General features: G+C 43.7%; 1 pseudogene; it reads right to left on the reverse strand.

The window, feature by feature from the left end:
- Window positions 1-7404: 7404 nt before the first annotated feature.
- On the reverse strand, window positions 7405-8230 carry LOC144825255 (PRKR-interacting protein 1 homolog pseudogene; annotated as a pseudogene).
- Window positions 8231-14419: the final 6189 nt, after the last annotated feature.

Genomic DNA, 14419 nt, shown 5'->3' on the forward strand with positions numbered 1-14419 from the left:
AGAGAGGTGATGTCAAAGATTAAATAGTTTAAAGGAAGAAATTATAAAAAATGGCAATACATTTATGAATGAAATAAGTGCTAAAAAAAGAAATTATGAAAAAATAATATAAAATGTTAAAAACAATGGTAGCTGTTTAAGTTTAGTGGGTTGTTCTCCACTCTTCCAGGATTGCAGAGGCCTTGTACACAGCTGCTGTGTTGGACTACAGAATGATACATTTAGAGATATCCGCTTGTCTGAAGGAGGTCTCTGTCTTCAGCCTATCCTCAGCCACGGAGCCTGCACTGTACATTTTCTGAGAGGTCAGCATATTTTATGTGGCTACTCAGCAAACTTTTCTGTTTTCTACAAACAAACACTCAAATAAGGAGTTTGTTTTTGAAAAACAAAAACCTTGTCACCTTGGGCTTATTTCCAAGGGTGTTGGACTCATTTTTTTTTCCTTCTGTGTGGGATTGCCAGTTTGTCAGAACGATTAGGGCGGATAGTGTGATGTATTTATGCTGAATGCCCGATGTCTGTCGGGCCATTAGTGTAGGATTTCCACAAGTGGAGCCAGCTACATGAGTAGTTCACCCAACTCTAAATGGAGTCGGAAGAGTGTCATTTATATATCCCTTTTTACTGAAAAGAAATCAAAGGTTAAAGTGAAGTCGTAGTTAGTAAGATAATAATATTATAACTTAGGTTTAAAAAAAACCTGAGCAATTCACTTGGAAAAAAATATTAAAGAAATATTATAGTTAGTTTTTGTAATATTATAAAAACTGTCATAAAAAAGCATTTTGCTTTTTTAGTGACCTTCAGAGTTCACTGAAGTATCTTCTCTCACCAACTGAGGTGTTGTTCCCACACAATTGCATGTTGATTTTTCAGATGAGCCTCTTGGCCCCTGGTGCAGTAATGTCCACATGGCTTACCTGGATGCACTGGTTTGCAGTTAAAGTGAGCATTTAGTGATGTGTCACTCATGAGGCCTAAGTATAAGAAGTCCCAAATCGAGGAAGGGAGCTTTTTAATGGAGCTTTTGTATCACGAATATGGCGAAAGAACGTATTAAGGTATAGTTAGGTGGTTGTGTTTGTCTTTCTGTTGGGTGGGCTTATATGACTCAAGTAGGCGTGGTCGTGATTGCTACAGGTTTTTGAATTCTTGAAAATATAGAAGCAAGTAATGTTGATGATACTACATGGACTCAGAGATGATTAAATAGAGGTGATCTGCATTTCATCTGTGCCACTCACCACCACAATCAATCACTGGTTTATTACCTTCCTCTTTTGCAAGGCAACAGAGAATCTTTTGTTTCTCTTTTTATCATTATGATTGTGAATCGAGGTCTAAACCATGTCAAAAACCTTGAAAGGGGGCGTGATGAAGATGGGAGAGTGCTATTTCTTTTCTCTTGTAGGAGTTTGTGAAGATAATGTGACTGTAGGAATAGTAGTTACCACACGTCTTGCCCAGCAGCAGGCTTAACTTCCTGCTCTGCGCCTACCTCCTGAACATAAGGGGCCTTATTTATGAAGGCCTTGCGCCGCCGGTGCGTTACTTTTAAAATGGGAAAAAGTGACGCACCGGTAGCGCAAGGCCTTCATAAATAAGGCCCAAGGTGTTACACGCTGTGGCTGTTTTTCCTTTGAAGGATATTTGTTTTGCTGCTGGGGTAAATCAATGTCAAGCTCACTGCTCTCAGCCAGGACTGCAGTCAGTACAGGACTGAAAGACAATGGCTATGGTTTTGGTGCTGTAATTCTATGAGTGAGCCTCCTCTCATCCACTTCCTGTCCAGAAGATGGTACAGTGCATATGGTGCAATGTCAGATAAAGGATATGCTGGGGGTTGCAACATACTTCCCCCTCTATTCACTAGCCACTTACTTGTCAAGAAGCTCGTTCTCTGTGAATATCATCTTTACTTTTCGTATGGCCTGCACATATGCTGATGCATGCACCTATAAGCAGTAAAAAAGTATGAAGGAAGAGAATGAGACTTGGCGCTTTCCAAGAATTTAATATGTCATAATCACAGGCATCACCATTGCAATATTATACAAATTGATCACATTAATCAAATCAATAGTTGGTGACTGTCCAGGGCCTATGTGTTCCTTATGAGGGGTGGGAGGTAATTGATATAAAAAAAGTACCTGGTGTCATTCCAGTGCTCATGGGGCCCCAATGGGAATTAGGCAAAAATCAAATAAATGAATATAAATATACCTAGTGTCCCTCCAGGCCCATGGGGTGTCTGTGGGAGTGTGGGGATCTTGCCTAATGCACCAAAAAGGCAAGTTCTGGAATGTATGTGTGTTTCTTGTCACTCGCAAATGGGCCAGTTTGCTCCAGAGCCACACAGCTTGCACAGAGAATCAGCGTGAGATACGACAAGTTTGTCTCTTCACACAGCAAGTATCGTCTGCCATCTTGGATCTCCACCTCGAAGCTCCAGCCCACATGTGCGCAATGCCCTGCCTTCCCTTCATGCCATGCCAATCATCACCAATAATGCTCTCCTTGATCCCAGAAAACTCCTTCCCCAAGAACGTGTCCCTTGGCACAAAACTTCAGCAGGACTAATCTGGGAATCTATCCGACCTGCACTCCATTGCTGGCAGCCTGAACTTTTAGATTTTTTCTTGTTACTGCACGACCAAATGTCCCCGGTTGGAGCGTTATGCTTTTAAGCGCTATTTTACAGTTTATTCTTCAAAACTTCATAACTCCAGTTCTACGTATTGGACTGTCGTCATTTTGGTCTTGTTCTATTTTAGAATGTAGGTATATTTCTCTAATGTGGTGTTGAATCTCTTTTTTCGTGTTTTCACCGTTTTACTGTTGGAAGTGTTGCAATAATACTTTACACATTGTCTCTAAAGTTAAGCCTGACTGTGGATGTATGAAGTTACAGTGCAAACTATTGCGACACATACCTTTACAACATGGATAGACCACTGGGTCGAGGAGGAGGCGTCGCCATTCTGTATAAGAATTCACTGTCCTGCAGAACCCAGAAAGGGGAGGTGGAAGACTGCGAGAGCTGTAAGTTTTCCTTTCAAATCTCTCCCACTGTTGCAATGTCGGGGCTGTTAGTCTATTGCCCCCCAGGAAACATTGGAAATTTTGCCAGCTCATTTATGGAAACGGTTATGGTCTGTGCTGCCTCTGCCACTAATTTCATTACCCTGGGAGACCTCAATCTCCATTTTGACGACCAGGAAGATCGGTCGGCGATTGCCCTCTTGCGTGACCTTAAAACCTGCGGGGTTGATCTTATAAATTTGGAGCCCACCCACAACAAGGGCCATTTGTTAGATTCCATCTTTGCAAATATCTCCACCATGAAAGCAGCCCCCCCATCCCCCTGCCATGGACGGATCACTTTTTGATCCCTTTCACCTGGGAAACTAACTCTGAGAATTTTTCTCCCTCTAGTGTTGGTGCACCAGAAAGACCCTGGGCCAGGCTATCAGTGGAACATTTTTCACGAAGCCTGGAAGCCTCACGCCCACTGCTTCCACAGGACCCTGTCCTAGCAGAAGCAGACCTCTGTAGTTGTATGTCGAACACACTAGACGCCGTCCTCCCCAGGAGATCAGCAGGAAAAAATGAGAAAAGATTACATACCGCCCCTTGGTATTCACCCGAACTGAGGGCTATGCGGAGGGCATGTAAAAAACTAGAGCGTGCCTGGAGAAAAAACTGGGAGGTTGCGAGTAAGACGGAATACCGAACCGCGATAAGGAGCTATAAGCTCTCTATCCGGCTAGCTAAAACGCAGTTCTTTGAGGAGAAAATTAGTCATGCCTCCAACTCCTCAAGAGAAACTTTCTTGGTGGTCAAAGAACTCCTGAGGGTTCCCACTCCTTCTGCCCCCTCGGAGAACCTGGAAAACAAATGCAATAATTTGGCAGAGTATTTCCACACAAAAATTGGAAAAATGTTGAGTTCCCTACCCCAATCCAAGATAGGATTTGAGCCTCGGGAGGTTGAGAGCTTGCCTCAGAAGATCTTGGAATCCTTTGGCCCAATCACTCATGATGAATCCCTTAAAGTGCTTCTTTCCATTAAGAGTGGATCCCCCCGGGATGTCGTCCCCATGAGAATTCTTAAACTGATCGCCCCTTCCATTGTGGAGCCCATCACCGAAGTCATCAACGCCTCACTAAGCGCAGGTATTGTTCCTCCCAATTGGAAGAGTGCAATAGTAAAAGCTCTCCTAAAAAAACCGAGCCTAGACCCCTTAGATATGGCTAACTACAGACCCATCTCGCTCCTCCCTGGACTCAGTAAAATCACGGAAAAATTGGTTAACTCTCAGCTGTCCAATTTCCTCGAGTCCAATGGTGTGCTGAGAAGCTCCCAAACTGGTTTTCGCCCGGGCCAAGGCACTGACACCGCCTTGCTGGCAGTCACGGAGGAAGCACGCTGCATTTTGGATTCAGGAGGATCAGTGGCAGTGATCCTCCTGGACCTTAGTGCAGCATTCGACACTGTCAATCATCGAGTGCTACTTCAGCGACTGTCAGACGCCGGAGTGAGGGGGACCGCGCTGAACTGGCTTAGGTCATTCCTCAGTGAAAGATCCTTCCAGGTCTTTGAAGGGGGCGCACGATCGGCATCCACCCACCTCCATTGTGGTGAGCCTCAGGGCTCATCCCTGAGTCCCACACTATTTAACGTGTACATGGCCCCTCTGGAGGATGTGGTGGCTCCTTTTAACATCAAGATCGTGAGCTACGCCGACGACACCCAACTGGTGTTCGCCCTCTCCCAATCCAGACACAACTCTCAGACACTTCATGCGTGCCTTTCAAAAGTCCATTCCTGGATGGGTGACTCAGCACTAAAATTGAATGGGTCTAAAACGGAGATAATGCTGATGGGACCCAAAACTCCCTCTCTCCCCTGCTCGGCCTGGCCTAGTTGCCTAGGATCTCCTCCCGAACCCAAGGCCGAGATCAAGAGCCTGGGTATTTGGTTGGAACAAGACCTCTCTTTTAGGACCCAGGCCTCAAAACTAGCTGGTATATGTTTTGGCCTCCTCCGATCGGTACGCAAAATACTGCCCCTGATTCCTCCTCTATCTCGGAGACTCCTAATCCAGAGTCTGATCATGTCCAGGCTAGACTTTAGCAACGCGATCTATCTCGGTGCCCCTGAGATCACTCTGAACAAACTCCAACAAGTTCAGAACGCGGCCGCACAAATGTTTTTAACATCCCCATGTCTCGCTCGGCCAAACCAGCTCTGAGGGCGCTTCACTGGTTGCCCATACGGGAAAGGGTGAAATTCAAATCCCTCTGCCTTGCGCACAAAATCTTGCAAGGCAAAGGCCCCCCAGTCCTTCAAAAGATAGTGGTCCCGTATAAAGCCGGCAGAACCTTACGCTCGGATCAGCAACACCTGATCGCTGTCCCCAGAGTAAAAAAGGCTCGATCAGGAGGAAGGAGATTCTCCGTTAATGTCGCGGCCCTTTGGAATGCTCTCCCCGTGGGTCTACGCGCGGAACCGTGCCTTTTGCGTTTTCGAAAACAGTTGAAAACCTTCCTTTTCTGCTAATCTTCTTTGCCTCTCTGTTTTTAGTAATATTCTATATTGGCAAAGCGCTGGGATGCTTCAGGGTAACCGCGCGCTGTACAAAACCGATTTAATAATAATAATAATAATAATAACATGGTTTTTACAACGCAACTTCCATTACAACGCATGCCATTACAATGCAAGCCATTACAACGCATGTTCCATTACAATGAAAATGATTATTCTAACACCGCCGGCTCCTTACCACAGGGAAGGTGCTGGTCAGGGAAGGATATGCGTTGTTATGGCATGCATTGTAATGACGAGTTGTAATGGAACTTGAGATGTATTGACTGTGTAGTACAGGAATTGCGTTGTAATACATGCGTCGTAATGGATGCTTCTCCTGACTGCTCCGTGCCAAACTACCAGAGGGTGAGCACAGGTTAATTTAGGGTATGCTTGTGCCTTAAGCTGACTAGGGTTGTGGTTATTGCTGGACCGGGGATTATACCTAAGGCTCCCTGTTTTCTGTGCGGCAGCTGTGGATGGCTGCATCACATGATCACTAATTTTGTTGCATTGTACGAAAAAGTGATGGATGGAATACTTTAATTACTCAGTCAACCTTTGCCCAATATTAATGAAATGTTGGTCTCTTTTACTTCACTCAAAATCTTGGGCATATCATTAAATCAATCTTTGTGAAGATTTAATACATCTTATATTCAGAACTGCGGAGGGAGCATTCTGTTATGTTTGTATGCCATTTGAATTAGCATCTCCTTCCTCCATGTTAACAAAATTGATGAACAATTTGTTCTAAGCAGTTGCAAATGTAGTGTATTTCCACGATGATATCTTAGGGGGTGATTACGATGTCATTTGGAAGGGCTCCGAATGGCATTCTAGTCATCTGAATCCGATTTGGAACCTGTCTTTCCAACTGATTTGGAAAGCCTTGCGACTGACCAATTACAATAGTTAGAAACCGTTCAGACTTTCAGACTCTGTTCCGAACAGCATTTGGAGGAACCAAGTTGTTCAGAGCCAACTCCTACAGGTCTATGGACTGCGTTTCAGATCAACGGATTACGATGTCGAATTTGGACTGCCTTTCCAAATCAGTTGTTCCGCCAGAGATCGGTTGTTGGAATCTGACTTTGGGGGCCTGCAGAAGGCCCCCTTCACCCAGAGCCTTCCGAATGGGGCCTGTGGGGGTACACATGGGATCCCACTTTCAGACCATGCACAGTGTGGCAGGAACCCTGGGGTGCCCGCCACATGGTGCACGATTTTCTGCACCGACTCCTTTCTTCAATGGGAGCTTGTATAGTCGGTCGGAACCCAGGCTCCCATTGAAGTCAAGCGGTGTTCGGACACATCGTAATCAGAGGGTTGAACTCCCCGAATATGACTCGGTTGGAAACTCAGAGTATGAGTTGGTCAGAATGCTTTTCGACTGACATCGTACTGAGGTCCTCAGTGTGTGGAAAAAATTTATGTTAACATAACGTGTTTAAGGAAGTTTTGGATGTAATCAAGTTGAGTGGTTGATGTTGAAGAAAAGAAGCTGTAAGTTTTTTGGGAGTGGAGTTGATTTTTATTTTTATTTTATCAACAACAATTTTAATTGTTTTTTTGATGAAACATGTTTTGAAAGCAAAAAGTACACAGTTGCTGCACAGCTTCATGTCATAACTGAAGTTTGGTGGATTCGTAAGTACTCAGTCCATAGAAAATGGACGGCAAACACTAGATCCGATTTCACGAATGCCATTTTGTACACAAATGGAAAACTATCTTTTCTATTAACACAATAAAAGATTTCTGACCAGGAATTCTGCCGTATGGCGGACCACCTTCAAAACCCAGGGAATTGACCTAGCTAGTACACCCGTGCGGGGTCAGAATCATACCCTAATTAAAAGGACCAAAACTACCAGTTGGTTACTTGTCCTAAAAAGTAGGTCCAGTCACCTGCCCAAACATTATGCAAGATGGAAGTTCGATGCAACTCTAATCCAAAATATTTGTTATTCTGATCACTTTCGTGATCACCTCATCGTCTTGGAAAACTGACCAATGTGGGCCACCAGCAGTTCATCACCTTCCCCCAATAACAAAGCTGGGCTGATCCGCTGCCTCCTTTTCTGCTTCAGAGCAGGGTTTCTCTTCCTCACTGTGCTGTATTTCTTGGGAGTCACTAGAATCTTCATTGTCCTTCTGGTTTTCCGGTTTCATTTTCTTAGCGATTTTTAACTTTTCTTTTAACTTTTGGCCCTTCAGCCTGCGTTTGGCCGTCCGATCCTCCACAATTATTTTGTTTTTCTCCAATTTTCTTTCAAATTCTTCATTCATTTTTTGATGTTCAGACATGGTATCCATAAACTCTTGTCTCTGATACTCTCTCCTGCGGAGATGTCGATATACGTGAAACTCCCCACTGCCTGCACCAGCACTGGAACCCATGACATCTCTCACAAACTCGGGAGGAGCTCTTGGTGCCCATCCTTTGTGTCTTTCGGCGATTTGAACACTCTTATCCGGGTTCTTCATAAGCCGCTCCAGCTTCAGTCGTTGCTCCTCAATGGCATTCTTTGGTATGACTAGGGGCTGCGGTGGTTTCTTAGGGCGAGGGGGCTTTGGTTCAGTTGAATGGGCGGCCATGATTCCACAATATTTTTACAGTTGAACTGCTGGATCGAAGGCGGTCATCCAGCTTTTTAAATCCAAAGGGTTGCTTGCTAAAACTGCAAACAAAGCACAGTCAATATAGTGTCCAACACCAAAATCTCAATGAAAAAGAAGGCAAAAACCAGTATGCTCGCTAAAAACAGCTAAAAACAAGCAGCTCAACTACCCCCAAATGACGACAAAACAGGACTATCCATTATTAGTTGAGTCTAAGATGCAAATATTGGAAGCAAGTGTGAAGGCACCTGCACCAGTAGAAAAAAAACAGCTAAGGATTATCAAGCTCGCACAGAGTTTTATGTCAGAATTGTAAAAAAAAAAAAAAAAAGCCTAGAAAAACTGCCATCTTACGCACACATTTCTAAAAGAATAGAAATTAGACAGTGTGAAGGAGTTTTCACTCAAATTAAAAATGAGGTAGTTTCTGCTCGTTGACGCAAACCATTCAGCACTAATGATGTAAGTATCTTTAAAGCTGATGTGAGTATTCAAGGTTTGGGTGCAGTGTTGTTAAAGAGAAGGGATAAATGTAATGAGGACATAATGGCATGCACCTCAAGAGCTTTATTTGGTGCTGCACCAACATATTTCACGGTTGAGAAGGAAGTCATAGGGTTATGATGTGAAGTTCAGAAGTTCAAAAACTTGGCCACAGGTAGTTAATTCATCTTACATACTGATCATAAACCCTTTGCGGACATACTTAGTACTAGCTGTAGTGGAAGACCAACTTTATGAATAGTCAAGTAGCAGTATTGACTGCATGAGTTCCGGTATAAACTGGAGTATGTTGCCAGTGCAAGGAATTTTGCTCTTGCTAAATCCCAAGGTAAACACATGGAGATGATGGACGGAGCACTGCACTTTTCAGACACTCACCACCAGTCACAGATCTGGGACGAATCCATCATCATTCTTTAGCTCACTTCGCCACCTCAGTTCAGACCCAGCTACATGCAAACCAGTCTTGACCCTGTGCCTCATGGGAGCAGTGCAGCCCGAACCGCCATTCCCAGAAGGCACAGGGACAAGATTCAACCCAGATCTGTGACTGGGGGTGAGAACCTTAAATGTTTCAACACTCCGTCCATCATCACCTTGTGTTTGCTTTATGTCTCAAGGTTCCCATCAAATGAAGTAAAATACAGTGTGGATAAGGCAGATGACATTGACTGGTGTGTGCTTTGAATTCAGTAGGACAGGAGTTTTGTCAAAAGAATTGAGGAGAGAGGAATTGGATGAGGAAGCTGTCATTCAGGAAGTCATCAGGTTTGTATCTAGGGTTGGTCAGAGATGAAAATAATATGCAGTTAATTGTTTCCTTTTGATCGTACGGCAGAGGAGCTGTCTATCATGAATGGACGTTTGAGACAGTGTGGTTTGTTGATGGTGCCAGTGAGTCTACAAGATGGAGTTTCAGTTCTTGTCCATGAAGACATAGCATCCAGATATATGAAACATATGGGGGACTGGGGGTGCTTATAGGTCCAACATAAATGCCCTAGGGCATATGTATTAGAAAAAAGGTATGCAGTTCCTAGGAAATATCTGGGGGAAAGTAGAGGACTGGTCAGCTTAAATTAACCCGTTCGGTGCTGATGACGGCTCCCGGCTGTCATGAGTTACGCTGGGTGTGTGCTGATGACGGCCGGGAGCCGTTATGACCACGCCCATGATCGGAATGTCCCACACAGGCACCGAATTGCGGCCGAAGCCAGGGGGTTCATGACCAAAAGGTGGAGGGGTGTCTCCCACTTAAGGAACTGGGGCCATCACACACCCAGCTGGGTGTCATGATTTATCATATGACATGCTCCTCATCAGGCGGGCGCTGCAATGCCTGATGGACACCCTACGAGGGCTCTTTGTTGGAGATCTTTTATTCCCAAAGCCTTTAGGCTTAGTGTGAGTATAGTGCCTAGTAGTGTAGATGAGTGTCAAGGGTTTGGTTGAAAAGTGAGGGGATTATAAAAAGGGACACAGTGGTACTCAAAATTAATTTTAATCAGTGAGTCCACTCTTTCTAGTTAAAAACAAGAATGGCACACCACTTATGAAATGTTCAGCAGTGGCTATAGTGTAGTGGTCAACATGTTTCTTGCCTATCTTGTCAAAAGATAAATTGGCAATTCTTGAGGACCAAAAGTGAAATAGATATCTATACAGTTGTTTTTTTTCTAATTAGTATCCAGAGTAAACCAAACACACAAACAATCTGGTGTGTATGTGGTGAAACATGTCAATGCGTTTGTTCTTTGTTCTTTGTCTCTGATTTTGTTCCAACAGTGCATCTCTGTTATTGTTTCTGGCTCGTTTCTTAGCCAGTTTGTTAATATGTGCAGGGTATTCCCGAGAGTTCAGGTTATGTGCACGTTGGTCAGCCTAATTTTGTAGTCCGTTAAGGACAATTTTTAAATAGCAGGATGTTAAAAAATCCTTAAGGTTCCCTCTACCAGCAATTGATGCAGCTGGTGAGTCACCCCAGATGGGTGAGTTACATGAGTTTTCCTATATACCATGGTGATTGATAAGAAAAAGCCTGTCCCATCCCCATTTTTTCCAATACTCCATAAACCTCACTCTAGGCTGTGAAATGCCTTTTCCATGTCTACTGAAATGACTACTTCTTCTTGTCTTCTTTAACTCCCTACAGTCATGAGGGCTATGAGCCTTCTGATGTTGAGTGCTGTGTTACGGCCTGGGATAAATCCTGCCTGGTCTTGATGCACTAAGGATGAAATATGCGGTTGGAGACCCATGGCCAATATCTAGCTCAGTATTTTAAAATCAGAATTTAACATCGACAATAGCCTGTAGGCATTACATTCCTTGGGATTCTTACCAGATTTAAGGAGTGGGACAATCAATGCCTCTTGGGTAGTTCCCGGGTGTTGGCCTTCTTCTAGTGCTGCCTCATTTACTTCCTCTAGTCTGGGTGCCAACCCATCTGTCCCAGGCGTTTTACCTTTGGCAAGACTTTTGATTGCTGCCCTTATTTCCTGTGTAGAGAGGGAGGCTCCTAAATTCTCAGCCTCCTCAGGATCCAAGGCAGTAAGGGGAATCGCATTCAGTTACTCTCTTATTATGTCTGAACCCTGTCTACCCCAAGAACAATAGAGCCTGCCGTAGTATTCTAGAAATCTTCCGTTAATATCTTCCTGTCTATATAGTGTATGTCCTTTTGAGTCCTCTACAGTCAAGATCGGAGTGCCCACTGAGACGGGTTGGCAAGTCAAGCCAGCAGAGGACCAGTCCTGTCTCTCTCCGCATGTGTATGCTCCATGTACCTCTTGTAATCAAGACTGTGCAGCCTCTCTGTCTGCTTGCTATATTCCAAACAGTGGATCGTGAGCCAGAATAATAGATAAAGTTGTATATATGTAAAATATAATAAGACAGAGGAAACCCCAGTGCGAACTAAATTTCACATTAACCATGTACGAATAATTATATCAACATAATGATATTAAAAATGAATATTTAATATAAATCCAACAAAAAATACTTCTGTAAAAATATTGGGTAATGTCAATGAAGGAATAACATTCGGGAACAATGTATGAGTTGTTGCTTGAGGATCCTGTCGTCTGTGAAAGAAATCTTCAGCCTTTGGGTATTGGGGTCTTTTCTTTACATCCTTCAGAATTCCTTACCACTCCGAGATGGCCGTGGTTCTCTCGGTCCGGATGTACGTAGTGAAGTTAACTTCCAAAACAAACCTATAACTACTACCTTACAGCCCCATATTCTAGGTTGCGTTTCATACTTTATGATGTAAATTAGAATTCTGTTTTTGCCCTTTCGCACAATATTGTTTTAAAGACCTGGTCCCATTTATGTGACCAGTCCTCTTTTTACTTTCTTGAATGGCACGCTATAAACTCGACGTGCTCCTGGTTTGATTTCCGGTACCGGACGCGATTTTGTTTGGAGCCAAGATGCGAACCTGAAGCAGTGGACTTTAAGTTATTACCAAACATTTAAATTGCCTGTATTGACCTTGATTTTTTTATTAATATGACAATCAATACCATTGTTTCTTGGACATCTATTTGGACCCTATAGCCTTAGCCCGCCTGTATTCTCATTCATTTGTATTTGAGGAACTTCCTGTGACCTACTCTGGTATACCTACAGATTGGGTCTCTAATAAATTCCAGTATCAGCGCCCGATGCACGCGGTTTGGTGCCCCTTCTTCGTGTTCATTGAGGTGATTCATTGAGAAAATACAGCGGACGCTCTTATATTTGAAGGCTTTATCCTGAAGATGACCCTTAAAGTACCCGTGGGTCGAAACGCCATCAACGCTTATAACGTGGCCTAAATAAGAGAGGACACAATTGTTGTACTTGTTATTTTGTTTTGTTTTTTTTCTCTGCCATTGTTTGTTCAGCTTACACGTGTCATTGTCCACAATTTTAACATTGTTTGTGTAACTGTATGAGTGCCATTATTACTGTATCTATTTTTTGTTGGATTTACATTAAATATACATTTTTTATATCATGATGTTGGGGTGGGCCTCAGCCAGACCTACCAGTGCTAGGGGTTTGCCCTTCTCTGCACAAGTCCTCAGACCAATAGGAAAGAAGTTGGCACGGAAACTGGAATATAAAACAAAGCTTTAATTAATAAACCTCATGAGGTGGAACCAACACACACAACACCCTTCGGTAGTGTATGAAGTAGCACACATAAACCGTCATACAGAAATGCACAGTCAACAAGTGGGAGGAGCTAGCAATTGCTAATTCTAGTAAACACATCCTGACAGTTACACACTAAGGACAGGTGCATGGACAGTCTCCTCTGTGCATGTGCAGAGTGGCAGAGCCTAAATATAGTCTGTCTTTAAGCAGAGTACAAGAGCAAACGACAGCAAGGTAGGACAGAGCACATGGTGAGCACATTGCAGACAAGATGGCTACCGAATACAAGATGGCTTTAGCTAAATGCTAACCCCGATCACTGCCAATTTACAACGGATGACCCTTTTAGCATTAGCTGAAGACATTCGTTCATTTGGGGTAGTCTCGGTTCATATCCCGTACATTGATGTTCATCATTTCAGTGACCTCTTTATTTCATAAACGTTGTGCTTTCATTTCTGAAACATTTCGCTTGGCAGGTGTACAGGCAGAAATACAGACGGAGCAGAGCATTGGACCGCATTGTTTACATACACAGCATGTAAATAGTATCATGAGTATTACACGTAGGATGTTCAGTAGCTTCCAGCCTCAAGTGGCAAAAAGTGTCCAAATCCAAATGGAAAAAGTCCAGGTGCCAGTCTCTGGATGAATTTCAGCAGCGATCTTCTGCAGTTTAGAGATTGCATCAAACACTGAAGGTGAGTGGTCAGGAATGTAGACACAGCAGCTACTGCCGATGATGCGACATAAACCACCACAATCAGCCAGAATCACATCCAGAACCATACGATTTTGGAGTCCTACAATCCTCGCAACTTGCAGCTCTTCCGTAATGTTCCCAAGTGCCATAGCTGTCTGATTTGTAACAGCTTCTACAACACGAGTAAATCGTCTTATCTTTCTACTGTCTTTCGTCTATTGGTAAGTACCAGAAATGCGGCACGGAGAATGAGTATCCGTATGCGTGGCAGTTCGAGTCTCTCTGCCTTGCAGCGTCTCCGCATGTGTATGCGGAAGTACTGAGACGAGTCAGCAAGATTCCCCACATCACCCGGCAGCCGGGACGGAAGTGTAACCGGCTAAGAGTATTGAGCCATTGTGGCAAAAGTTGCGGAACCACTGCCCATTGGAGCCCTGATGAAGTCGTGGGCAAAGTGCTCTGACGAAACACGTGTTGGCTGGGCGTTGTGAATAAAATTTGGATTGAAGGAATACATCTATCAAGACTTCCATTGTATTTCATTGTTTTTTCTTGTGTTGTATTATTACCTACAGTATTAACACAGCAATAATTTGACGTGTGCACAGATCCCTGTTGTATCAATTGTGTATGGATCTTGGTCCTAACTGGAGGTTATGGGTTATCCTCCTTTCTGTGGCACCGTCAGAATAGTATCTTAAGAGAACAACATAACGTTACACACGGGAGGCGCCAATTTTGATCGATAACAAAAAACCTGTTCCGTTGTCTTGTTACTTTAAGAACAGTCCTCCACATATCAGGGGGTAATATCAATCCGAAAAACATGTCAATATCAGGCAG

The sequence above is a fragment of the Lissotriton helveticus genome, chromosome 3_1, assembly GCF_964261635.1.
Source record: "Lissotriton helveticus chromosome 3_1, aLisHel1.1, whole genome shotgun sequence".
Taxonomy (NCBI): Eukaryota; Metazoa; Chordata; class Amphibia; order Caudata; family Salamandridae; genus Lissotriton; species Lissotriton helveticus.